The sequence below is a fragment of the Entelurus aequoreus genome, linkage group LG05 (assembly GCF_033978785.1).
Source record: "Entelurus aequoreus isolate RoL-2023_Sb linkage group LG05, RoL_Eaeq_v1.1, whole genome shotgun sequence".
NCBI lineage: Eukaryota > Metazoa > Chordata > Actinopteri > Syngnathiformes > Syngnathidae > Entelurus > Entelurus aequoreus.
The window spans coordinates 6899408-6926897 of NC_084735.1; the positions used below are offsets into that span (position 1 = coordinate 6899408).

The following is a 27490-nucleotide window of genomic DNA, read 5'->3' on the forward strand; positions in this document are numbered from 1 at the left end:
TTACAGACATCACATGGCGACGCCGTCGACGCGCAAGATGAAGAAATACGCTTGCAAGTTCCAAAACAAATGGAAACAAGAATTTCAGTTCATCCACGACAGTTTGAAGGGGAAGGGGTATGTTGCCTGTACATTTTTTAGAACAGACTTCTCCATTGAACACGGTGGCCGAAATGATATACTCATCATGAACGGAGAAGTTAAACAGGACAATACTGCCATCTAGTGGATAGCCACCGCAACACTGAAATTTAAGTATTTATTTATTTTTTTCTATGTAAATAAAATAAATATATATATATATACATATATATAGCTAGAATTCACTGAAAGTCAAGTATTTCATATATATATATATATATATATATATATATATATATATATATATATATATATATATATATATATATATATATATATATATATATATATATATATATATATATATATATATATATATGTATAATACTCGAGTTGGTGAACCCTAGCTGTAAATAGCCACGCCCCCCCGACTAAATTCCTTGCAATAGCTGGTTGAGAAATGTTGTTCTTAAACAATTTGCTCAGGCATTTGTTGACAAAGTGGTGACCCTCGCCCCATCCTTGTTTGTGAATGACTGAGCATTTCATGGAATCTACTTTTATACCCAATCATGGCACCCACCTGTTCCCAATTAGCCTGTTCACCTGTGGGATGTTCCAAATAAGTCTTTGATGAGCATTCCTCAACTTTCTCACTCTTTTTTGAAACATGTTGCAGGCATCAAATTCCAAATGAGCTAATATTTTCCAAAAATAACAAAGCTTTCCAGTGAGAACGTTAAGTATCTTGTCTTTGCAGTCTATTCAATGGAATTTAAGTTGAAAAGCATTTGCAAATCATTGTATTCAGTTTTTATTTACCATTTACACAACGTGCCAATGTCACTTGTTTTAGGTTTTGTAGAAACCCCTTTTAGAACAGTTGATCTGCCGCTTTTCTGCTTTGTCCCAATTCTCCTGGAAGAAGGGTCCCTACAGCTGCGATCCCTTCTCAAAGGTTTCTTCATTTTCCCCATCTGGGGTTTGTATAAAAAACTAATTTCTTGCCCGTATGTGGGTTAGAGTTTAGGGAATGTCGGCACCCGGGATTTAGGGCTTGATAAATAAAATGTGATTAAGTTAATTTGATACAATCAACTCAAGTAAAAATATAAGAGAAATATATACAGTGTTATGATATTGATACATATATATCACACTCAGTAATGTACCATGTTTTTGGTAATGTGGAAGTGTATTTGTAAATGTGTATAAAAGCATTTATGTTTACATGTGCGTATGTATGCATGTGTGTATATGTATGTATGTGTGTATTTGTCGACAAGTATGCTTATTTAAAATAATATAACAAAAATACTTATTTCCGTCCATCCATCTTCTTCCACTTATCCGAGGTCGGGTTGCGGGGGCTGCAGCCTAAGCAGAAAACAAAGAATAAAGTGGAATAAAGAGTTAACAAAATATATTTACTTTAGGATGTTGTTCTAATGGGATTGTAATGATTTTTTGCCATTGAAAATATAGATTTTTTTCCAGTGGAAAAGGGAAAATGCACTTTTTTCCTTCGTCACTGATTATTTCTCACTGCAGACTTCATGAGAGCCAACAAACAAAACAAATCATCACTTACTGTACAAGGTCTGCTGTCGTTAGGATGCCGATGGCTAGGATGTTCATATATTCCCATTTAGATGAAGAATGACTCACAACGAAAAGGGGGGTGGAACCAAGCGTCTTTTTGTGTCGTTCTCGCCATTCCCAAGTCTAAATTGGCTGTCAAAGTGTACCAACTTGTCGGAAAGTGCAGTTCCCCTTTAAAGTTCTCGGACTACCGTTGAGTCCAGTCCAAGTTTGGAAGTCCTGAAATATCCTGTTCTTCACTGCAGGAACATTTTTCATGTTACCTGCTGTGAAAATTAAGCAAAAAGACCATGAATGAATCCACTTACCGTAATTTCCGGACTATAAGCCGCACCTGACTATAAGCCGCACCAGCTAAATTTAGGGGAAAATACAGATTGCTCCATATATAAGCCGCACCCGACTATAAGCCGCAGGGTTTTGATGTGTAATTAGCGTAGTATATAGGGGTTCCTGCTACCACGGAGGGGATTGTCGGGACAGAGATGACTGTTTGGGAACGCAAAGCGTCCCATTTATTAACAATAAATCTTTCAATCATTCAATCAAACTTTCACATCTTTGACATGGCGAACAGCATTCGTGCAGAGTACAAATAATACAACGGTGCAAAGTAATACAAAGTGCTCGCCTGTACGTTATCAAAATAACCAGCCTACCGGTATAAGAAAAGTCAGTCTTTAATCATTGTGTCATCGTCTTCCTCCTGCGTACTAAAACCACCGAAATCCTCTTCGTCGGTGTCGGAGAAGAACAGGCCGTAAATAAGCCGCACCCTTGTATAAGCCGCAGGGACCAGAACGAGGGGAAAAAGTAGCGGCTTATAGTCCGGAAATTACGGTAGTTATGATCCAGGGAAAGAACAGGTTGTGTTTAACACATTCACCATCAATATTAAAATACCATTTTATATTTTTACAGAATACTAAACCTGAGGTGGAAGATCCACAAGATGACCATGAAAACAATATTTCTTATAATTTTAGTTTTTGGTAAGTAATTGTATCTAACAGTTATAAAACATCTCTAAATGCCATCAAAAACTAAACCTATCACTGTAAACAGGACTCAAGAGTGAATCTGCTGAGGGAGGACTTCAAGGCATCAGGATTAGCACACGACACCTCAAGATCAAACCTGGCAAACCAGGCACCACTTGTGACCCAAGCACCCTCAATATCACAGGCCCCACTGACAGCCAAGGCACTCCTAGAGTTCCAGGCACCCATGGAAGCCCAGGCCCCCCCCACAGCCGAGACAACCCTGAAATCGCAGACCGAAGAAAATATCCAAGCACCACAGGCACCGAAGGCAGCCCAAGTACCACAAACCCAACAAACAGCGCGAGCAACACAGGCCCAACAGCAAACTTAAGCACCACAGATACCACAGAGAGCTCAAGCACAGTAGGCAAGACAGAGAGCACTGACACTGCAGAGACCACAGGCAGCCCAAGTACAACAACTCCAACAGACAGCGCTGACACCACAGGTCCCACAGACAGCAGTGACACAACTGGCACAGGTCTCACAGACAGTGTCAGCACCATAAGCACACCCATAGGCCCAAGAACCACCACAGGCCCAACAGACAGCTCAAGCACCACGGGCGCCACAGAGAGCACCGACACGGCAAGCGCGACAAGCAGTCCAAGTACCACAAACTCAGACAGCTCAAGCACCACAGGCCCCACTGACAGCACCGACACTGCAAGCGCCATAAGCAGCCCAAGTACCACAAACTCCGATAGCTCAAGCACCACAGGCCCCACAGACAGCACCGACACAGCAAGCGCGACAAGCAGTCCAAGTACCACAAACTCTGACAGCTCAAGCACCACAGGCCCCACAGACAGCACCGACACTACAAGCGCGACAAGCAGTCCAAGTACCACAAACTCAGACAGCTCAAGCAGCACAGGCCCCACAGACAGCACCGACACTGCAAGCGCCACAAGCAGTCCAAGTACCACAAACTCAGACAGCTCAAGCACCACAGGCCCCACAGACAGCACCGACACTGCAAGCGCCACAAGCAGTCCAAGTACCACAAACTCAGACAGCTCAAGCACCACAGGCCCCACAGACAGCACCGACACGGCAAGTGCGACAAGCAGTCCAAGTACCTCAAACTCAGACAGCTCAAGCACCACAGGCCCCACAGACAGCACCGACACTACAAGCGCCACAAGCAGTCCAAGTACCACAAACTCAGACAGCTCAAGCACCACAGGCCCCACAGACAGCACCGACACTGCAAGCGCCACAAGCAGTCCAAGTACCACAAACTCAGACAGCTCAAGCACCACAGGCCCCACAGACAGCACCGACACGGCAAGTGCGACAAGCAGTCCAAGTACCTCAAACTCAGACAGCTCAAGCACCACAGGCCCCACAGACAGCACCGACACTACAAGCGCGACAAGCAGTCCAAGTACCACAAACTCAGACAGCTCAAGCAGCACAGGCCCCACAGACAGCACCGACACTGCAAGCGCCACAAGCAGTCCAAGTACCACAAACTCAGACAGCTCAAGCACCACAGGCCCCACAGACAGCACCGACACTGCAAGCGCCACAAGCAGTCCAAGTACCACAAACTCAGACAGCTCAAGCACCACAGGCCCCACAGACAGCACCGACACGGCAAGCGCGACAAGCAGTCCAAGTACCACAAACTCAGACAGCTCAAGCACCAACGGCCCCACAGACAGCACCGACACTGCAAGCGCGACAAGCAGTCCAAGTACCACAAACTCAGACAGCTCAAGCACCAACGGCCCCACAGACAGCACCGACACGGCAAGCGCGACAAGCAGTCCAAGTACCACAAACTCAGACAGCTCAAGCACCACAGGCCCCACAGACAGCACCGACACTGCAAGCGCGACAAGCAGTCCAAGTACCACAAACTCAGACAGCTCAAGCACCACAGGCCCCACAGACAGCACCGACACTACAAGCGCGACAAGCAGTCCAAGTACCACAAACTCAGACAGCTCAAGCACCACAGGCCCCACAGACAGCACCGACACTGCAAGCGCCACAAGCAGTCCAAGTACCACAAACTCAGACAGCTCAAGCACCACAGGCCCCACAGACAGCACCGACACGGCAAGTGCGACAAGCAGTCCAAGTACCACAAACTCAGACAGCTCAAGCACCAACGGCCCCACAGACAGCACCGACACTGCAAGCGCGACAAGCAGTCCAAGTACCACAAACTCAGACAGCTCAAGCACCAACGGCCCCACAGACAGCACCAACACGGCAAGCGCGACAAGCAGTCCAAGTACCACAAACTCAGACAGCTCAAGCACCAACGGCCCCACAGACAGCACCGACACGGCAAGCGCGACAAGCAGTCCAAGTACCACAAACTCAGACAGCTCAAGCACCAACGGCCCCACAGACAGCACCGACACGGCAAGCGCGACAAGCAGTCCAAGTACCACGAACTCAGACAGCTCAAGCACCAACGGCCCCACAGACAGCACCGACACGGCAAGCACCACAAGCAGCCCAAGTACCGCAAACTCAGACAGCTCAAGCACCACAGGCCCCACAGACAGCACCGACACTGCAAGCGCGACAAGCAGCCCAAGTACCACAAACTCAGACAGCTCAAGCACCACAGGGCCCACAGACAGCACCGACACTACAAGCGCGACAAGCAGCCCAAGTACCTCAAACTCAGACAGCTCAAGCACCACAGGCCCCACAGACAGCACCGACACTGCAAGCGCGACAAGCAGTCCAAGTACCACAAACTCAGACAGCTCAAGCACCACAGGCCCCACAGACAGCACTGACACGGCAAGTGCGACAAGCAGTCCAAGTACCTCAAACTCAGACAGCTCAAGCACCACAGGCCCCACAGACAGCACCGACACTGCAAGCGCGACAAGCAGTCCAAGTACCACAAACTCAGACAGCTCAAGCACCAACGGCCCCTCAGACAGCACCGACACGGCAAGCGCGACAAGCAGTCCAAGTACCACAAACTCAGACAGCTCAAGCACCAACGGCCCCACAGACAGCACCGACACGGCAAGCGCGACAAGCAGTCCAAGTACCACAAACTCAGACAGCTCAAGCACCAACGGCCCCACAGACAGCACCGACACTGCAAGCACCACAAGCAGCCCAAGTACCTCAAACTCAGACAGCTCAAGCACCACAGGCCCCACAGACAGCACCGACACTACAAGCGCGACAAGCAGTCCAAGTACCACAAACTCAGACAGCTCAAGCACCACAGGCCCCACAGACAGCACCGACACGGCAAGCGCGACAAGCAGTCCAAGTACCACAAACTCAGACAGCTCAAGCACCACAGGCCCCACAGACAGCACCGACACTACAAGCGCGACAAGCAGCCCAAGTACCTCAAACTCAGACAGCTCAAGCACCACAGGCCCCACAGACAGCACCGACACTACAAGCGCGACAAGCAGTCCAAGTACCACAAACTCAGACAGCTCAAGCACCACAGGCCCCACAGACAGCACCGACACTGCAAGCGCCACAAGCAGTCCAAGTACCACAAACTCAGACAGCTCAAGCACCACAGGCCCCACAGACAGCACCGACACGGCAAGTGCGACAAGCAGTCCAAGTACCTCAAACTCAGACAGCTCAAGCACCACAGGCCCCACAGACAGCACCGACACTACAAGCGCGACAAGCAGTCCAAGTACCACAAACTCAGACAGCTCAAGCACCACAGGCCCCACAGACAGCACCGACACTGCAAGCGCCACAAGCAGTCCAAGTACCACAAACTCAGACAGCTCAAGCACCACAGGCCCCACAGACAGCACCGACACGGCAAGTGCGACAAGCAGTCCAAGTACCACAAACTCAGACAGCTCAAGCACCAACGGCCCCACAGACAGCACCGACACTGCAAGCGCGACAAGCAGTCCAAGTACCACAAACTCAGACAGCTCAAGCACCAACGGCCCCACAGACAGCACCGACACGGCAAGCGCGACAAGCAGTCCAAGTACCACAAACTCAGACAGCTCAAGCACCAACGGACCCACAGACAGCACCGACACGGCAAGCGCGACAAGCAGTCCAAGTACCACAAACTCAGACAGCTCAAGCACCAACGGCCCCACAGACAGCACCGACACGGCAAGCGCGACAAGCAGCCCAAGTACCGCAAACTCAGACAGCTCAAGCACCACAGGCCCCACAGACAGCACCGACACTGCAAGCACCACAAGCAGCCCAAGTACCGCAAACTCAGACAGCTCAAGCACCACAGGCCCCACAGACAGCACCGACACTGCAAGCGCGACAAGCAGCCCAAGTACCACAAACTCAGACAGCTCAAGCACCAACGGCCCCACAGACAGCACCGACACGGCAAGCGCGACAAGCAGTCCAAGTACCACAAACTCAGACAGCTCAAGCACCACAGGCCCCACAGACAGCACCGACACTGCAAGCACCACAAGCAGCCCAAGTACCGCAAACTCAGACAGCTCAAGCACCACAGGCCCCACAGACAGCACCGACACTGCAAGCGCGACAAGCAGCCCAAGTACCACAAACTCAGACAGCTCAAGCACCACAGGGCCCACAGACAGCACCGACACTACAAGCGCGACAAGCAGCCCAAGTACCTCAAACTCAGACAGCTCAAGCACCACAGGCCCCACAGACAGCACCGACACTGCAAGCGCGACAAGCAGTCCAAGTACCACAAACTCAGACAGCTCAAGCACCACAGGCCCCACAGACAGCACCGACACGGCAAGTGCGACAAGCAGTCCAAGTACCTCAAACTCAGACAGCTCAAGCACCACAGGCCCCACAGACAGCACCGACACTGCAAGCGCGACAAGCAGTCCAAGTACCACAAACTCAGACAGCTCAAGCACCAACGGCCCCTCAGACAGCACCGACACGGCAAGCGCGACAAGCAGTCCAAGTACCACAAACTCAGACAGCTCAAGCACCAACGGCCCCACAGACAGCACCGACACGGCAAGCGCGACAAGCAGTCCAAGTACCACAAACTCAGACAGCTCAAGCACCAACGGCCCCACAGACAGCACCGACACGGCAAGCGCGACAAGCAGCCCAAGTACCGCGAACTCAGACAGCTCAAGCACCACCGGCCCCACAGACAGCACCGACACTACAAGCACCACAAGCAGCCCAAGTACCTCAAACTCAGACAGCTCAAGCACCACAGGCCCCACAGACAGCACCGACACTGCAAGCGCGACAAGCAGCCCAAGTACCTCAAACTCAGACAGCTCAAGCACCACAGGCCCCACAGACAGCACCGACACTGCAAGCGCGACAAGCAGTCCAAGTACCACAAACTCAGACAGCTCAAGCACCACAGGCCCCACAGACAGCACCGACACGGCAAGTGCGACAAGCAGTCCAAGTACCTCAAACTCAGACAGCTCAAGCACCACAGGCCCCACAGACAGCACCGACACTGCAAGCGCGACAAGCAGTCCAAGTACCACAAACTCAGACAGCTCAAGCACCAACGGCCCCACAGACAGCACCGACACGGCAAGCGCGACAAGCAGTCCAAGTACCACAAACTCAGACAGCTCAAGCACCAACGGCCCCACAGACAGCACCGACACGGCAAGCGCGACAAGCAGCCCAAGTACCGCGAACTCAGACAGCTCAAGCACCACCGGCCCCACAGACAGCACCGACACTACAAGCGCGACAAGCAGTCCAAGTACCACAAACTCAGACAGCTCAAGCACCAACGGCCCCACAGACAGCACCGACACGGCAAGCGCGACAAGCAGTCCAAGTACCACAAACTCAGACAGCTCAAGCACCAACGGCCCCACAGACAGCACCGACACGGCAAGCGCGACAAGCAGCCCAAGTACCGCAAACTCAGACAGCTCAAGCACCACAGGCCCCACAGACAGCACCGACACTGCAAGCACCACAAGCAGCCCAAGTACCTCAAACTCAGACAGCTCAAGCACCACAGGCCCCACAGACAGCACCGACACTACAAGCGCGACAAGCAGCCCAAGTACCTCAAACTCAGACAGCTCAAGCACCACAGGCCCCACAGACAGCACCGACACTGCAAGCGCGACAAGCAGTCCAAGTACCACAAACTCAGACAGCTCAAGCACCACAGGCCCCACAGACAGCACCGACACTACAAGCGCGACAAGCAGTCCAAGTACCACAAACTCAGACAGCTCAAGCACCACAGGCCCCACAGACAGCACCGACACTGCAAGCGCCACAAGCAGTCCAAGTACCACAAACTCAGACAGCTCAAGCACCACAGGCCCCACAGACAGCACCGACACGGCAAGTGCGACAAGCAGTCCAAGTACCACAAACTCAGACAGCTCAAGCACCAACGGCCCCACAGACAGCACCGACACTGCAAGCGCGACAAGCAGTCCAAGTACCACAAACTCAGACAGCTCAAGCACCAACGGCCCCACAGACAGCACCGACACGGCAAGCGCGACAAGCAGTCCAAGTACCACAAACTCAGACAGCTCAAGCACCAACGGCCCCACAGACAGCACCGACACGGCAAGCGCGACAAGCAGTCCAAGTACCACAAACTCAGACAGCTCAAGCACCACAGGCCCCACAGACAGCACCGACACTGCAAGCGCGACAAGCAGTCCAAGTACCACAAACTCAGACAGCTCAAGCACCAACGGCCCCACAGACAGCACCGACACGGCAAGCGCGACAAGCAGTCCAAGTACCACAAACTCAGACAGCTCAAGCACCAACGGCCCCACAGACAGCACCGACACGGCAAGCGCGACAAGCAGCCCAAGTACCGCAAACTCAGACAGCTCAAGCACCAACGGCCCCACAGACAGCACCGACACGGCAAGCGCGACAAGCAGTCCAAGTACCACAAACTCAGACAGCTCAAGCACCAACGGCCCCACAGACAGCACCGACACGGCAAGCGCGACAAGCAGTCCAAGTACCACAAACTCAGACAGCTCAAGCACCAACGGCCCCACAGACAGCACCGACACTGCAAGCGCGACAAGCAGCCCAAGTACCTCAAACTCAGACAGCTCAAGCATCACAGGCCCCACAGACAGCACCGACACTGCAAGCGCGACAAGCAGTCCAAGTACCACAAACTCAGACAGCTCAAGCACCACAGGCCCCACAGACAGCACCGACACGGCAAGCGCGACAAGCAGCCCAAGTACCGCAAACTCAGACAGCTCAAGCACCACCGGCCCCACAGACAGCACCGACACTGCAAGCACCACAAGCAGCCCAAGTACCTCAAACTCAGACAGCTCAAGCACCACAGGCCCCACAGACAGCACCGACACTGCAAGCGCGACAAGCAGTCCAAGTACCACAAACTCAGACAGCTCAAGCACCACAGGCCCCACAGACAGCACCGACACGGCAAGTGCGACAAGCAGTCCAAGTACCTCAAACTCAGACAGCTCAAGCACCACAGGCCCCACAGACAGCACCGACACTGCAAGCGCGACAAGCAGTCCAAGTACCACAAACTCAGACAGCTCAAGCACCAACGGCCCCTCAGACAGCACCGACACGGCAAGCGCGACAAGCAGTCCAAGTACCTCAAACTCAGACAGCTCAAGCACCACAGGCCCCACAGACAGCACCGACACTGCAAGCGCGACAAGCAGTCCAAGTACCACAAACTCAGACAGCTCAAGCACCACAGGCCCCACAGACAGCACCGACACTGCAAGCGCGACAAGCAGTCCAAGTACCACAAACTCAGACAGCTCAAGCACCAACGGCCCCACAGACAGCACCGACACGGCAAGCGCGACAAGCAGTCCAAGTACCACAAACTCAGACAGCTCAAGCACCAACGGCCCCACAGACAGCACCGACACGGCAAGCGCGACAAGCAGTCCAAGTACCGCAAACTCAGACAGCTCAAGCACCACAGACCCCACAGACAGCACCGACACTGCAAGCGCCACAAGCAGTCCAAGTACCACAAACTCAGACAGCTCAAGCACCACAGGCCCCACAGACAGCACCGACACGGCAAGCGCGACAAGCAGTCCAAGTACCACAAACTCAGACAGCTCAAGCACCACAGGCCCCACAGACAGCACCGACACTACAAGCGCAACAAGCAGCCCAAGTACCACAAACTCAGACAGCTCAAGCACCACAGGCCCCACAGACAGCACTGACACTGCAAGCGCGACAAGCAGTCCAAGTACCACAAACTCAGACAGCTCAAGCACCAACGGCCCCACAGACAGCACCGACACGGCAAGCGCGACAAGCAGTCCAAGTACCACAAACTCAGACAGCTCAAGCACCAACGGCCCCACAGACAGCACCGACACTGCAAGCGCGACAAGCAGTCCAAGTACCACAAACTCAGACAGCTCAAGCACCAACGGCCCCACAGACAGCACCGACACGGCAAGCGCGACAAGCAGTCCAAGTACCACAAACTCAGACAGCTCAAGCACCAACGGCCCCACAGACAGCACCGACACTACAAGCGCGACAAGCAGTCCAAGTACCACAAACTCAGACAGCTCAAGCACCACAGGCCCCACAGACAGCACCGACACGGCAAGCGCGACAAGCAGTCCAAGTACTGCAAACTCAGACAGCTCAAGCACCACAGGCCCCACAGACAGCACCGACACTGCAAGTGCGACAAGCAGTCCAAGTACCACAAACTCAGACAGCTCAAGCACCACGGGCCCCACAGACAGCACCGACACTGCAAGCACCACAAGCAGCCCAAGTACCTCAAACTCAGACAGCTCAAGCACCACAGGCCCCACAGACAGCACCGAGACTGCAAGCGCGACAAGCAGCCCAAGTACCACAAACTCAGACAGCTCAAGCACCACAGGCCCCACAGACAGCACCGACACTGCAAGCACCACAAGCAGCCCAAGTACCACAAACTCCGACAGCTCAAGCACCACAGGGCCCAAAGACAGCACCGACACTGCAAGCGCGACAAGCAGCCCAAGTACCGCAAACTCAGACAGCTCAAGCACCACAGGCCCCACAGACAGCACCGAGACTGCAAGCGCGACAAGCAGCCCAAGTACCGCAAACTCAGACAGCTCAAGCACCACAGGCCCCACAGACAGCACCGACACTGCAAGCGCGACAAGCAGCCCAAGTACCGCAAACTCAGACAGCTCAAGCACCACAGGCCCCACAGACAGCACCGACACTGCAAGCGCGACAAGCAGTCCAAGTACCACAAACTCAGACAGCTCAAGCACCACAGGCCCCACAGACAGCACCGACACTGCAAGCGCGACAAGCAGTCCAAGTACCACAAACTCAGACAGCTCAAGCACCACAGGCCCCACAGACAGCACCGACACTGCAAGCGCGACCAGCAGTCCAAGTACCACAAACTCAGACAGCTCAAGCACCACAGGCCCCACAGACAGCACCGACACTGCAAGCGCGACAAGCAGCCCAAGTACCGCAAACTCAGACAGCTCAAGCACCACAGACCCCACAGACAGCACCGACACTCTAAGCGCGACAAGCAGTCCAAGTACCATAAACTCAGACAACTCAAGCACCACAGGCCCCACAGACAGCACCGACACTCTAAGCGCGACAAGCAGTCCAAGTACCACAAACTCAGACAGCTCAAGAACCACAGGCCCCACAGACAGCACCGACACTGCAAGCGCCACAAGCAGTCCAAGTACCTCAAACTCAGACAGCTCAAGCACCACAGGCCCCACAGACAGCACAGACACAGCAAGCGCGACAAGCAGTCCAAGTACCACAAACTCTGACAGCTCAAGCACCACGGGCCCCACAGACAGCACCGACACTGCAAGCGCGACAAGCAGCCCAAGTACCTCAAACTCAGACAGCTCAAGCACCACTGGCCCCACAGACAGCACCGACACTGCAAGCGCGACAAGCAGTCCAAGTACCACAAACTCAGACAGCTCAAGCACCACAGGCCCCACAGACAGCACCGACACTGCAAGCGCCACAAGCAGTCCAAGTACCTCAAACTCAGACAGCTCAAGCACCACAGGTCCCACAGACAGCACCGACACTGAAAGCGCGACAAGCAGCCCAAGTACCGCAAACTCAGACAGCTCAAGCACCACGGGCCCCACAGACAGCACCGACACTGCAAGCGCGACAAGCAGTCCAAGTACCGCAAACTCAGACAGCTCAAGCACCACAGACCCCACAGACAGCACCGACACTCTAAGCGCGACAAGCAGTCCAAGTACCATAAACTCAGACAGCTCAAGCACCACAGGCCCCACAGACAGCACCGACACTCTAAGCGCGACAAGCAGTCCAAGTACCACAAACTCAGACAGCTCAAGAACCACAGGCCCCACAGACAGCACCGACACTGCAAGCGCCACAAGCAGTCCAAGTACCTCAAACTCAGACAGCTCAAGCACCACAGGCCCCACAGACAGCACAGACACAGCAAGCGCGACAAGCAGTCCAAGTACCACAAACTCTGACAGCTCAAGCACCACGGGCCCCACAGACAGCACCGACACTGCAAGCGCGACAAGCAGCCCAAGTACCTCAAACTCAGACAGCTCAAGCACCACTGGCCCCACAGACAGCACCGACACTGAAAGCGCGACAAGCAGCCCAAGTACCGCAAACTCAGACAGCTCAAGCACCACGGGCCCCACAGACAGCACCGACACTGCAAGCGCCACAAGCAGTCCAAGTACCGCAAACTCAGACAGCTCAAGCACCACGGGCCCCACAGACAGCACCGACACTGCAAGCGCCACAAGCAGTCCAAGTACCTCAAACTCAGACAGCTCAAGCACCACGGGCCCCACAGACAGCACCGACACTGAAAGCGCGACAAGCAGCCCAAGTACCACAAACTCAGACAGCTCAAGCACCACAGACCCCACAGACAGCACCGACACTGCAAGCGCGACAAGCAGCCCAAGTACCTCAAATTCAGACAGCTCAAGCACCACAGGCCCCACAGACAGCACCGACACTGCAAGCGCGACAAGCAGCCCAAGTACCTCAAACTCAGACAGCTCAAGCACCAGAGGCCCCACAGACAGCACCGACACTGCAAGTGCCACAAGCAGCCCAAGTACCTCAAACTCAGACAGCTCAAGCACCACAGGCCCCACAGACAGCACCGACACTACAAGCGCCACAAGCAGTCCAAGTACCACAAACTCAGACAGCTCAAGCACCACAGGCCCCACAGACAGCACCGACACTGAAAGCGCGACAAGCAGCCCAAGTACCTCAAATTCAGACAGCTCAAGCACCACAGGCCCCACAGACAGCACCCACACTGCAAGCGCGACAAGCAGCCCAAGTACCTCAAACTCAGACAGCTCAAGCACCAGAGGCCCCACAGACAGCACCGACACTGCAAGTGCCACAAGCAGCCCAAGTACCTCAAACTCAGACAGCTCAAGCACCACAGGCCCCACAGACAGCACCGACACTACAAGCGCCACAAGCAGTCCAAGTACCACAAACTCAGACAGCTCAAGCACCACAGGCCCCACAGACAGCACCGACACTGAAAGCGCGACAAGCAGCCCAAGTACCGCAAACTCAGACAGCTCAAGCACCACAGGCCCCACAGACAGCACCGACACTGAAAGCGCGACAAGCAGCCCAAGTACCTCAAATTCAGACAGCTCAAGCACCACAGGCCCCACAGACAGCACCCACACTGCAAGCGCGACAAGCAGCCCAAGTACCTCAAACTCAGACAGCTCAAGCACCAGAGGCCCCACAGACAGCACCGACACTGCAAGTGCCACAAGCAGCCCAAGTACCTCAAACTCAGACAGCTCAAGCACCACAGGCCCCACAGACAGCACCGACACTACAAGCGCCACAAGCAGTCCAAGTACCACAAACTCAGACAGCTCAAGCACCACAGGCCCCACAGACAGCACCGACACTGAAAGCGCGACAAGCAGCCCAAGTACCGCAAACTCAGACAGCTCAAGCACCACAGGCCCCACAGACAGCACCGACACTGAAAGCGCGACAAGCAGCCCAAGTACCGCAAACTCAGACAGCTCAAGCACCACAGGCCCCACAGACAGCACCGACACTGCAAGCGCGACAAGCAGCCCAAGTACCGCAAACTCAGACAGCTCAAGCACCACAGGCCCCACAGACAGCACCGACACTGAAAGCGCGACAAGCAGCCCAAGTACCGCAAACTCAGACAGCTCAAGCACCACAGGCCCCACAGACAGCACCGACACTGCAAGCGCCACAAGCAGTCCAAGTACCGCAAACTCAGACAGCTCAAGCACCACAGGCCCCACAGACAGCACCGACACTGAAAGCGCGACAAGCAGCCCAAGTACCTCAAATTCAGACAGCTCAAGCACCACAGGCCCCACAGACAGCACCGACACTGCAAGCGCGACAAGCAGCCCAAGTACCGCAAACTTAGACAGCTCAAGCACCACAGACCCCACAGACAGCACCGACACTCTAAGCGCGACAAGCAGTCCAAGTACCATAAACTCAGACAGCTCAAGCACCACAGGCCCCACAGACAGCACCGACACTCTAAGCGCGACAAGCAGTCCAAGTACCACAAACTCAGACAGCTCAAGAACCACAGGCCCCACAGACAGCACCGACACTGCAAGCGCCACAAGCAGTCCAAGTACCTCAAACTCAGACAGCTCAAGCACCACAGGCCCCACAGACAGCACAGACACAGCAAGCGCGACAAGCAGTCCAAGTACCACAAACTCTGACAGCTCAAGCACCACGGGCCCCACAGACAGCACCGACACTGCAAGCGCGACAAGCAGCCCAAGTACCTCAAACTCAGACAGCTCAAGCACCACTGGCCCCACAGACAGCACCGACACTGCAAGCGCGACAAGCAGTCCAAGTACCACAAACTCAGACAGCTCAAGCACCACAGGCCCCACAGACAGCACCGACACTGCAAGCGCCACAAGCAGTCCAAGTACCTCAAACTCAGACAGCTCAAGCACCACAGGTCCCACAGACAGCACCGACACTGAAAGCGCGACCAGCAGCCCAAGTACCGCAAACTCAGACAGCTCAAGCACCACGGGCCCCACAGACAGCACCGACACTGCAAGCGCCACAAGCAGTCCAAGTACCTCAAACTCAGACAGCTCAAGCACCACGGGCCCCACAGACAGCACCGACACTGAAAGCGCGACAAGCAGCCCAAGTACCACAAACTCAGACAGCTCAAGCACCACAGACCCCACAGACAGCACCGACACTGCAAGCGTGACAAGCAGCCCAAGTACCTCAAATTCAGACAGCTCAAGCACCACAGGCCCCACAGACAGCACCCACACTGCAAGCGCGACAAGCAGCCCAAGTACCTCAAACTCAGACAGCTCAAGCACCAGAGGCCCCACAGACAGCACCGACACTGCAAGCGCCACAAGCAGCCCAAGTACCTCAAACTCAGACAGCTCAAGCACCACAGGCCCCACAGACAGCACCGACACTACAAGCGCCACAAGCAGTCCAAGTACCACAAACTCAGACAGCTCAAGCACCACAGGCCCCACAGACAGCACCGACACTGAAAGCGCGACAAGCAGCCCAAGTACCGCAAACTCAGACAGCTCAAGCACCACAGGCCCCACAGACAGCACCGACACTGAAAGCGCGACAAGCAGCCCAAGTACCTCAAATTCAGACAGCTCAAGCACCACAGGCCCCACAGACAGCACCGACACTGCAAGCGCGACAAGCAGCCCAAGTACCGCAAACTCAGACAGCTCAAGCACCACAGGCCCCACAGACAGCACCGACACTGCAAGCGCGACAAGCAGTCCAAGTACCGCAAACTCAGACAGCTCAAGCACCACGGGCCCCACAGACAGCACCGACACTGCAAGCGCGACAAGCAGCCCAAGTACCGCAAACTCAGACAGCTCAAGCACCACAGGCCCCACAGACAGCACCGACACTGCAAGCGCGACAAGCAGCCCAAGTACCACAAACTCAGACAGCTCAAACACCACAGGCCCCACAGACAGCACCGACACTGCAAGCGCGACAAGCAGTCCAAGTACCGCTAACTCAGACAGCTCAAGCACCACGGGCCCCACAGACAGCACCGACACTGCAAGCGCGACAAGCAGCCCAAGTACCGCAAACTCAGACAGCTCAAGCACCACAGGCCCCACAGACAGCACCGACACTGCAAGCGCGACAAGCAGCCCAAGTACCGCAAACTCAGACAGCTCAAGCACCACGGGCCCCACAGACAGCACCGACACTGCAAGCGCGACAAGCAGCCCAAGTACCGCAAACTCAGACAGCTCAAGCACCACGGGCCCCACAGACAGCACCGACACTGCAAGCGCGACAAGCAGCCCAAGTACCTCAAACTCAGACAGCTCAAGCACCACAGGCCCCACAGACAGCACCGACACTGCAAGCGCGACAAGCAGCCCAAGTACCGCAAACTCAGACAGCTCAAGCACCACGGGCCCCACAGACAGCACCGACACTGCAAGCGCAACAAGCAGTCCAAGTCCCGCAAACTCAGACAGCTCAAGCACCACGGTCCCCACAGACAGCACCGACACTGCAAGCGCGACAAGCAGCCCAAGTACCGCAAACTCAGACAGCTCAAGCACCACGGGCCCCACAGACAGCACCGACACTGCAAGCGCGACAAGCAGCCCAAGTACCGCAAACTCAGACAGCTCAAGCACCACGGGCCCCACAGACAGCACCGACACTGCAAGCGCGACAAGCAGCCCAAGTACCGCAAACTCAGACAGCTCAAGCACCACAGGCCCCACAGACAGCACCGACACTGCAAGCGCGACAAGCAGCCCAAGTACCGCAAACTCAGACAGCTCAAGCACCACAGGCCCCACAGACAGCACCGACACTGCAAGCGCGACAAGCAGCCCAAGTACCTCAAACTCAGACAGCTCAAGCACCACAGGCCCCACAGACAGTACCGACACTGCAAGCGCGACAAGCAGCCCAAGTACCGCAAACTCAGACAGCTCAAGCACCACGGGCCCCACAGACAGCACCGACACTGCAAGCGCGACAAGCAGCCCAAGTACCGCAAACTCAGACAGCTCAAGCACCACAGGCCCCAGAGACAGCACCGACACTGCAAGCGCGACAAGAAGCCCAAGTACCGCAAACTCAGACAGCTCAAGCACCACAGGCCCCACAGACAGCACCGACACTGCAAGCGCGACAAGCAGCCCAAGTACCGCAAACTCAGACAGCTCAAGCACCACAGGCCCCACAGACAGCACCGACACTGCAAGCGCGACAAGCAGCCCAAGTACCGCAAACTCAGACAGCTCAAGCACCACGGGCCCAACAGACAGCACCGACACTGCAAGCGCGACAAGCAGCCCAAGTACCGCAAACTCAGACAGCTCAAGCACCACAGGCCCCACAGACAGTACCGACACTGCAAGCGCGACAAGCAGCCCAAGTACCTCAAACTCAGACAGCTCAAGCACCACAGGCCCCACAGACAGCACCGACACTGCAAGCGCGACAAGCAGCCCAAGTACCGCAAACTCAGACAGCTCAAGCACCACAGGCCCCACAGACAGCACCGACACTGCAAGCGCGACAAGCAGCCCAAGTACCGCAAACTCAGACAGCTCAAGCACCACGGGCCCCACAGACAGCACCGACACTGCAAGCGCGACAAGCAGCCCAAGTACCGCAAACTCAGACAGCTCAAGCACCACAGACCCCACAGACAGCACCGACACTGCAAGCGCGACAAGCAGCCCAAGTACCTCAAACTCAGACAGCTCAAGCACCACAGGCCCCACAGACAGCACCGACACTGCAAGCGCGACAAGCAGCCCAAGTACCTCAAACTCAGACAGCTCAAGCACCACAGGCCCCACAGACAGCACCGACACTGCAAGCGCGACAAGCAGCCCAAGTACCGCAAACTCAGACAGCTCAAGCACCACGGGCCCCACAGACAGCACCGACACTGCAAGCGCGACAAGCAGCCCAAGTACCGCAAACTCAGACAGCTCAAGCACCACAGACCCCACAGACAGCACCGACACTGCAAGCGCGACAAGCAGCCCAAGTACCTCAAACTCAGACAGCTCAAGCACCACAGGCCCCACAGACAGCACCGACACTGCAAGCGCGACAAGCAGCCCAAGTACCTCAAACTCAGACAGCTCAAGCACCACAGGCCCCACAGACAGCACCGACACTGCAAGCGCGACAAGCAGCCCAAGTACCGCTAACTCAGACAGCTCAAGCACCACAGGCCCCACAGACAGCACCGACACTGCAAGCGTGACAAGCAGCCCAAGTACCGCAAACTCAGACAGCTCAAGCACCACGGGCCCCACAGACAGCACCGACACTGCAAGCGCGACAAGCAGCCCAAGTACCGCAAACTCAGACAGCTCAAGCACCACAGGCCCCACAGACAGCACCGACACTGCAAGCGCGACAAGCAGCCCAAGTACCTCAAACTCAGACAGCTCAAGCACCACAGGCCCCACAGACAGCACCGACACTGCAAGCGCGACAAGCAGCCCAAGTACCTCAAACTCAGACAGCTCAAGCACCACAGGCCCCACAGACAGCACCGACACTGCAAGCGCGACAAGCAGCCCAAGTACCTCAAACTCAGACAGCTCAAGCACCACAGGCCCCACAGACAGCACCGACACTGCAAGCGCGACAAGCAGCCCAAGTACCGCAAACTCAGACAGCTCAAGCACCACAGGCCCCAGAGACAGCACCGACACTGCAAGCGCGACAAGCAGCCCGAGTACCGCAAACTCAGACAGCTCAAGCACCACAGGCCCCACAGACAGCACCGACACTGCAAGCGCGACAAGCAGCCCAAGTACCGCAAACTCAGACAGCTCAAGCACCACAGGCCCCACAGACGGCACCGACACTGCAAGCGCGACAAGCAGCCCAAGTACCGCAAACTCAGACAGCTCAAGCACCACGGGCCCCACAGACAGCACCGACACTGCAAGTGCGACAAGCAGCCCAAGTACCGCAAACTCAGACAGCTCAAGCACCACAGGCCCCACAGACAGCACCGACACTGCAAGCGCGACAAGCAGCCCAAGTACCGCAAACTCAGACAGCTCAAGCACCACGGGCCCCACAGACAGCACCGACACTGCAAGCGCGACAAGCAGCCCAAGTACCGCAAACTCAGACAGCTCAAGCACCACGGACCCCACAGACAGCATCGACACTGCAAGCGCGACAAGCAGCCCAAGTACCTCAAACTCAGACAGCTCAAGCACCACAGGCCCCACAGACAGTACCGACACTGCAAGCGCGACAAGCAGCCCAAGTACCGCAAACTCAGACAGCTCAAGCACCACAGGCCCCACAGACAGCACCGACACTGCAAGCGCGACAAGCAGCCCAAGTACCGCAAACTCAGACAGCTCAAGCACCACGGGCCCCACAGACAGCACCGACACTGCAAGCGCGACAAGCAGCCCAAGTACCGCAAACTCAGACAGCTCAAGCACCACAGGCCCCAGAGACAGCACCGACACTGCAAGCGCGACAAGCAGCCCAAGTACCGCAAACTCAGACAGCTCAAGCACCACGGGCCCCACAGACAGCACCGACACGGCAAGCGCGACAAGCAGCCCAAGTACCGCAAACTCAGACAGCTCAAGCACCACAGGCCCCACAGACAGTACCGACACTGCAAGCGCGACAAGCAGCCCAAGTACCTCAAACTCAGACAGCTCAAGCACCACAGGCCCCACAGACAGCACCGACACTGCAAGCGCGACAAGCAGCCCAAGTACCGCAAACTCAGACAGCTCAAGCACCACAGGCCCCACAGACAGCACCGACACTGCAAGCGCGACAAGCAGCCCAAGTACCTCAAATTCAGACAGCTCAAGCACCACAGGCCCCACAGACAGTACCGACACTGCAAGCGCGACAAGCAGCCCAAGTACCTCAAACTCAGACAGCTCAAGCACCACAGGCCCCAGAGACAGCACCGACACTGCAAGCGCGACAAGCAGCCCAAGTACCGCAAACTCAGACAGCTCAAGCACCACGGGCCCCACAGACAGCACCGACACTGCAAGCGCGACAAGCAGCCCAAGTACCTCAAACTCAGACAGCTCAAGCACCACAGGCCCCACAGACAGCACCGACACTGCAAGCGCGACAAGCAGCCCAAGTACCGCAAACTCAGACAGCTCAAGCACCACAGGCCCCACAGACAGCACCGACACTGCAAGCGCGACAAGCAGCCCAAGTACCGCAAACTCAGACAGCTCAAGCACCACGGGCCCCACAGACAGCACCGACACTGCAAGCGCGACAAGCAGCCCAAGTACCGCAAACTCAGACAGCTCAAGCACCACAGGCCCCACAGACAGCACCGACACTGCAAGCGCGACAAGCAGCCCAAGTACCTCAAACTCAGACAGCTCAAGCACCACAGACCCCACAGACAGCACCGACACTGCAAGCGCGACAAGCAGCCCAAGTACCTCAAACTCAGACAGCTCAAGCACCACAGGCCCCACAGACAGCACCGACACTGCAAGCGCGACAAGCAGCCCAAGTACCTCAAACTCAGACAGCTCAAGCACCACAGGCCCCACAGACAGTACCGACACTGCAAGCGCGACAAGCAGCCCAAGTACCTCAAACTCAGACAGCTCAAGCACCACAGGCCCCACAGACAGCACCGACACTGCAAGCGCGACAAGCAGCCCAAGTACCGCAAACTCAGACAGCTCAAGCACCACGGGGCCCACAGACAGCACCGACACTGCAAGCGCGACAAGCAGCCCAAGTACCTCAAACTCAGACAGCTCAAGCACCACAGGCCCCACAGACAGTACCGACACTGCAAGCGCGACAAGCAGCCCAAGTACCTCAAACTCAGACAGCTCAAGCACCACAGGCCCCACAGACAGCACCGACACTGCAAGCGCGACAAGCAGCCCAAGTACCGCAAACTCAGACAGCTCAAGCACCACGGGCCCTACAGACAGCACCGACACTGCAAGCGCGACAAGCAGCCCAAGTACCTCAAACTCAGACAGCTCAAGCACCACAGGACCCACAGACAGTACCGACACTGCAAGCGCGACAAGCAGCCCAAGTACGTCAAACTCAGACAGCTCAAGCACCACAGGCCCCACAGACAGCACCGACACTGCAAGCGCGACAAGCAGCCCAAGTACCGCAAACTCAGACAGCTCAAGCACCACAGGCCCCACAGACAGCACCGACACTGCAAGCGCGACAAGCAGCCCAAGTACCGCAAACTCAGACAGCTCAAGCACCACAGGCCCCACAGACAGCACCGACACTGCAAGCGCGACAAGCAGCCCGAGTACCGCAAACTCAGACAGCTCAAGCACCACAGGCCCCACAGACAGCACCGACACTGCAAGCGCGACAAGCAGCCCAAGTACCTCAAACTCAGACAGCTCAAGCACCAAAGGCCCCACAGACAGCACCGACACTGCAAGCGCGACAAGCAGCCCAAGTACCGCAAACTCAGACAGCTCAAGCACCACAGGCCCCACAGACAGCACCGACACTGCAAGCGCGACAAGCAGCCCAAGTACCTCAAACTCAGACAGCTCAAGCACCACAGGCCCCACAGACAGCACCGACACTGCAAGCTCGACAAGCAGCCCAAGTACCGCAAACTCAGACAGCTCAAGCACCACAGGCCCCAGAGACAGCACCGACACTGCAAGCGCGACAAGCAGCCCAAGTACCGCAAACTCAGACAGCTCAAGCACCACAGGCCCCACAGACAGCACCGACACTGCAAGCGCGACAAGCAGCCCAAGCACCTCAAACTCAGACAGCTCAAGCACCATAGGCCCCACAGACAGCACCGACACTGCAAGCGCGACAAGCAGCCCAAGTACCGCAAACTCAGACAGCTCAAGCACCACAGGCCCCACAGACAGCACCGACACTGCAAGCGCGACAAGCAGCCCAAGTACCGCAAACTCAGACAGCTCAAGCACCACAGGCCCCACAGACAGCACCGACACTGCAAGCGCGACAAGCAGCCCAAGTACCGCAAACTCAGACAGCTCAAGCACCACAGGCCCCAGAGACAGCACCGACACTGCAAGCGCGACAAGCAGCCCAAGTACCTCAAACTCAGACAGCTCAAGCACCACAGGCCCGACAGACAGTACCGACACTGCAAGCGCGACAAGCAGCCCAAGTACCTCAAACTCAGACAGCTCAAGCACCACAGGCCCCACAGACAGCACCGACACTGCAAGCGCGACAAGCAGCCCGAGTACCTCAAACTCAGACAGCTCAAGCACCACAGACCCCACAGACAGCACCGACACTGCAAGCGCGACAAGCAGCCCGAGTACCTCAAACTCAGACAGCTCAAGCACCACAGACCCCACAGACAGCACCGACACTGCAAGCGCGACAAGCAGCCCAAGTACCTCAAACTCAGACAGCTCAAGCACCACAGGCCCCACAGACAGCACCGACACTGCAAGCGCGACAAGCAGCCCAAGTACCTCAAACTCAGACAGCTCAAGCACCACGGGCCCCACAGACAGCACCGACACTGCAAGCGCGACAAGCAGCCCAAGTACCGCAAACTCAGACAGCTCAAGCACCACAGGCCCCACAGACAGCACCGACACTGCAAGCGCCACAAGCAGCCCAAGTACCTCAAACTCAGACAGCTCAAGCACCACAGACCCCACAGACAGCACCGACACTGCAAGCGCGACAAGCAGCCCAAGTACCTCAAACTCAGACAGCTCAAGCACCACAGGCCCCACAGACAGTACCGACACTGCAAGCGCGACAAGCAGCCCAAGTACCTCAAACTCAGACAGCTCGAGCACCACAGGCCCCACAGACAGCACCGACACTGCAAGCGCGACAAGCAGCCCAAGTACCGCAAACTCAGACAGCTCAAGCACCACAGGCCCCACAGACAGTACCGACACTGCAAGCGCGACAAGCAGCCCAAGTACCTCAAACTCAGACAGCTCAAGCACCACAGGCCCCACAGACAGCACCGACACTGCAAGCGCGACAAGCAGCCCAAGTACCACAAACTCAGACAGCTCAAGCACCACAGGCCCCACAGACAGCACCGACACTGCAAGCGCGACAAGCAGCCCAAGTACCACAAACTCAGACAGCTCAAGCACCACAGGCCCCACAGACAGCACCGACACTGCAAGCGCGACAAGCAGCCCAAGTACCACAAACTCAGACAGCTCAAGCACCACAGGCCCCACAGACAGCACCGACACTGCAAGCGCGACAAGCAGCCCAAGTACCTCAAACTCAGACAGCTCAAGCACCACAGGACCCACAGACAGTACCGACACTGCAAGCGCGACAAGCAGCCCGAGTACCTCAAACTCAGACAGCTCAAGCACCACAGGCCCCACAGACAGCACCGACACTGCAAGCGCGACAAGCAGCCCAAGTACCTCAAACTCAGACAGCTCAAGCACCACAGGCCCCACAGACAGCACCAACACTGCAAGCGCCACAAGCAGTCCAAGTACCACAAACTCAGACAGCTCAAGCACCACAGGCCCAACAGGCAGCACTGAAATTGCAAGTGCCACAAGCAGCCCAAGTACCACAAACCCAACGGACAGCGCGAGCATCACAGGCCCATCAGATAGCCCAAGCACAACAGGTCCCACAGACAGCACTGATACAGCTGATACTACAGACAGCCCAGGCCCCACAGACATCACAATCAACCCAAGCATTACAGGTCCAACAGCCAGCCAAAGCACCACAGGCACCATAGGCACCTTAGTGGTTTTAGGGGATCCTGCAGTACAAAGAGCCACAGAAGCAGCTGTCGCAGCAGCCACAACAGCCGCGGCAGCAGCAGCAGCAGTGACGGGAGCAGCAGTAGCAGCAACAGCAGCCGTTTTAGGCGCATTGCCAATAACAGATGCTGCAGGAAATGTATCAGCAGCTGCAATCAGAGCAGCTGTTGCTTCAGATTCTCTTTTAGAAGGTACTATAAATCCATCCACAGCTGCACAAGCAGCGGAAGATGCAGCAGTTGAAGCTCTATTGGCTGCAACAGCTGCGGCGCGAGTGGCAACAATAGCAATGGGGGACTTGGCTTCTCTTGCAAGAGATTTAGCTGTAGCAGCAGCAAATGCAGCATTTGCTGCGAGAGCAGCTGCAGATTCTGCAATTTCAGTAGCCAACCTTACGGCATCTGGAAACGTTACAGCTAATGCACAATTTGCCATTGATGCTGCAAGAAATGCCAGCCAAGAGGCTGCGATGGCTGCACAAACCCTCAGTGCATTACTTACTTCAACAAACCTGCCGTCAGAAACAGCTGAAACTGTAAGACAAGCATTGGTGTCAGCTGAAAGTGCTGCTGAATTGGCAAATGACACCGCAGTACAGGCCTTGGTAGCACTGGACACAGCCGAACAAGCAGTGGCTGCAGAGGCAGGAAGTCAAGAAGCTCAAGCAGATGCAGCCTCAGCACAAGTACAAATTGCAGTAGATTCAGCAATAGCATCCGCAGGGGTGGTATCAGACGTTGTGAATTCACTGCGTCCAAGCACTACAGGACCCACAGACAGCCCAGGCACCACAGACAGCACAGGGACCACAGGCCCTTCAGGAAGCCCAAGACCCACAAGCCCTACAGACATCATGGGCACTGTAGGCCCATCAAACAGCCCAGGCATCACAGGCAGCCTAATTACAATAAACCCCACAGAGAGTCCAGGCACTGCAGACCCCGGAGACACTGCAGACACCACAGGCACCCCAGTCAGCCCACCAGACAGCCCAGGCTTCGCAGGCACCACAGACAGCACTGACACAGCTGGCACCACAGACAGGTCAAACCCTACAGACACCACCATGAACCCAAGCACCACAGGCCAAACAGGCAGCACTGACACTGCAGGTGCCACAAGCAGCCCAAGTACCACAAACCCAATGGACAACGCGAGCATCACAGGCCCAACAGACAGCCCAATCACCACAGGTCCCACAGACAGCACTGATACAGCTGGCACCACGGTCAGCCCAGGCCCCACAGACATCACAATCAACCCAAGCACCACAGGTCCAACAGGCAGCCCAAGCACCACAGGCACCATAGGCACCTTAGTGGTTTTAGGAGATCCTGCAGTACAAAGAGCCACAGAAGCAGCTGTCGCAGCAGCCACAACAGCCGCGGCAGCAGCAGCAGCAGTGACGGGAGCAGCAGTAGCAGCAACAGCAGCCGTTTTAGGCGTATTGCCAATAACAGATGCTGCAGGAAATGTATCAGCAGCTGCAATCAGAGCAGCTGTTGCTTCAGATTCTCTTTTAGAAGGTACTATAAATCCATCCACAGCTGCACAAGCAGCGGAAGATGCAGCAGTTGAAGCTCTATTGGCTGCAACAGCTGCGGCGCAAGTGGCAACAACAGCAATGGGGGACTTGGCTTGTATTGCAAGAGATTTAGCTGTAGCAGCAGCAAATGCAGCATTTGCAGCGAGAGCAGCTGCAGATTCTGCAATTTCAGTAGCCAACCTTACGGCATCTGGAAACGTTACAGCTAATGCACAATTTGCCATTGATGCTGCAAGAAATGCCAGCCAAGAGGCTGCGATGGCTGCACAAACCCTCAGTGCATTACTTACTTCAACAAACCTGCCGTCAGAAACAGCTGAAACTGTAAGACAAGCATTGGTGTCAGCTGAAATTGCTGCTGAATTGGCAAATGACACCGCAGTACAGGCCTTGGTGGCACTGGACACAGCAGAACAAGCAGTGGCTGCGGAGGCAGGAAGTCAAGAAGCTCAAGCAGATGCAGCCTCAGCACAAGTACAAATTGCAGTAGATTCGGCAATAGCATCCGCAGGGGTGGTATCAGACGTTGTGAATTCACTGCGTCCAAGCACTACAGGACCCACAGACAGCCCAGGCACCACAGACAGCACAGGGACCACAGGCCCTTCAGGAAGCCCAAGACCCACAAGCCCTACAGACATCATGGGCACTGTAGGCCCATCAGACAGCCCAGGCATCACAGGCAGCCTAATTACAATAAACCCCACAGAGAGTCCAGGCACTGCAGACCCCGGAGACACTACAGACACCACAGGCCCATCAGACAGCCCAGGCTTTGCAGGCACCACAGACAGCACTAACACAGCTGGCACCACAGACAGGTCAAACCCTACAGACACCACCATGAACCCAAGCACCACAGGCCAAACAGGCAGCACTGACACTGCAGGTGCCACAAGCAGCCCAAGTACCACAAACCCAATGGACAACGCGAGCATCACAGGCCCAACAGACAGCCCAATCACCACAGGTTCCACAGACAGCACTGATACAGCTGGCACCACGGTCAGCCCAGGCCCCACAGACATCACAATCAACCCAAGCACCACAGGTCCAACAGGCAGCCCAAGCACCACAGGCACCATAGGCACCTTAGTAGTTTTAGGAGATCCTGCAGTACAAAGAGCCACAGAAGCAGCTGTCGCAGCAGCCACAACAGCCGCGGCAGCAGCAGCAGCAGTGACGGGAGCAGCAGTAGCAGCAACAGCAGCCGCTTTAGGCGGAATGCAAATAACAGATGCTGCAGGAAATGTATCAGCAGCTGCAATCAGAGCAGCTGTTGCTTCAGATTCTCTTTTAGAAGGCACTATAAATCCATCCACAGCTGCACAAGCAGCGGAAGATGCAGCAGTTGAGGCTCTATTGGCTGCAACAGCTGTGGCGCGAGTGGCAACAACAGCAACGGGGGGCTTGGCTTCTCT

At 55.8% G+C, this 27490-nt stretch overlaps 1 long non-coding RNA gene across 1 annotated transcript in view; it reads right to left on the reverse strand.

Annotated features, from left to right (window-relative positions):
- Positions 1-510: 510 nt before the first annotated feature.
- The window catches only part of LOC133649575 (uncharacterized), a 38200-nt gene continuing 11220 nt past the window's right edge, over positions 511-27490 (reverse strand). The window contains exons 2-3 of the long non-coding RNA XR_009826088.1: positions 1673-1949; positions 511-1458 (exon numbers count right to left, since the gene is read on the reverse strand). This is a non-coding gene — a long non-coding RNA (uncharacterized LOC133649575). The remainder of the gene's footprint in view (positions 1459-1672; positions 1950-27490) is intronic.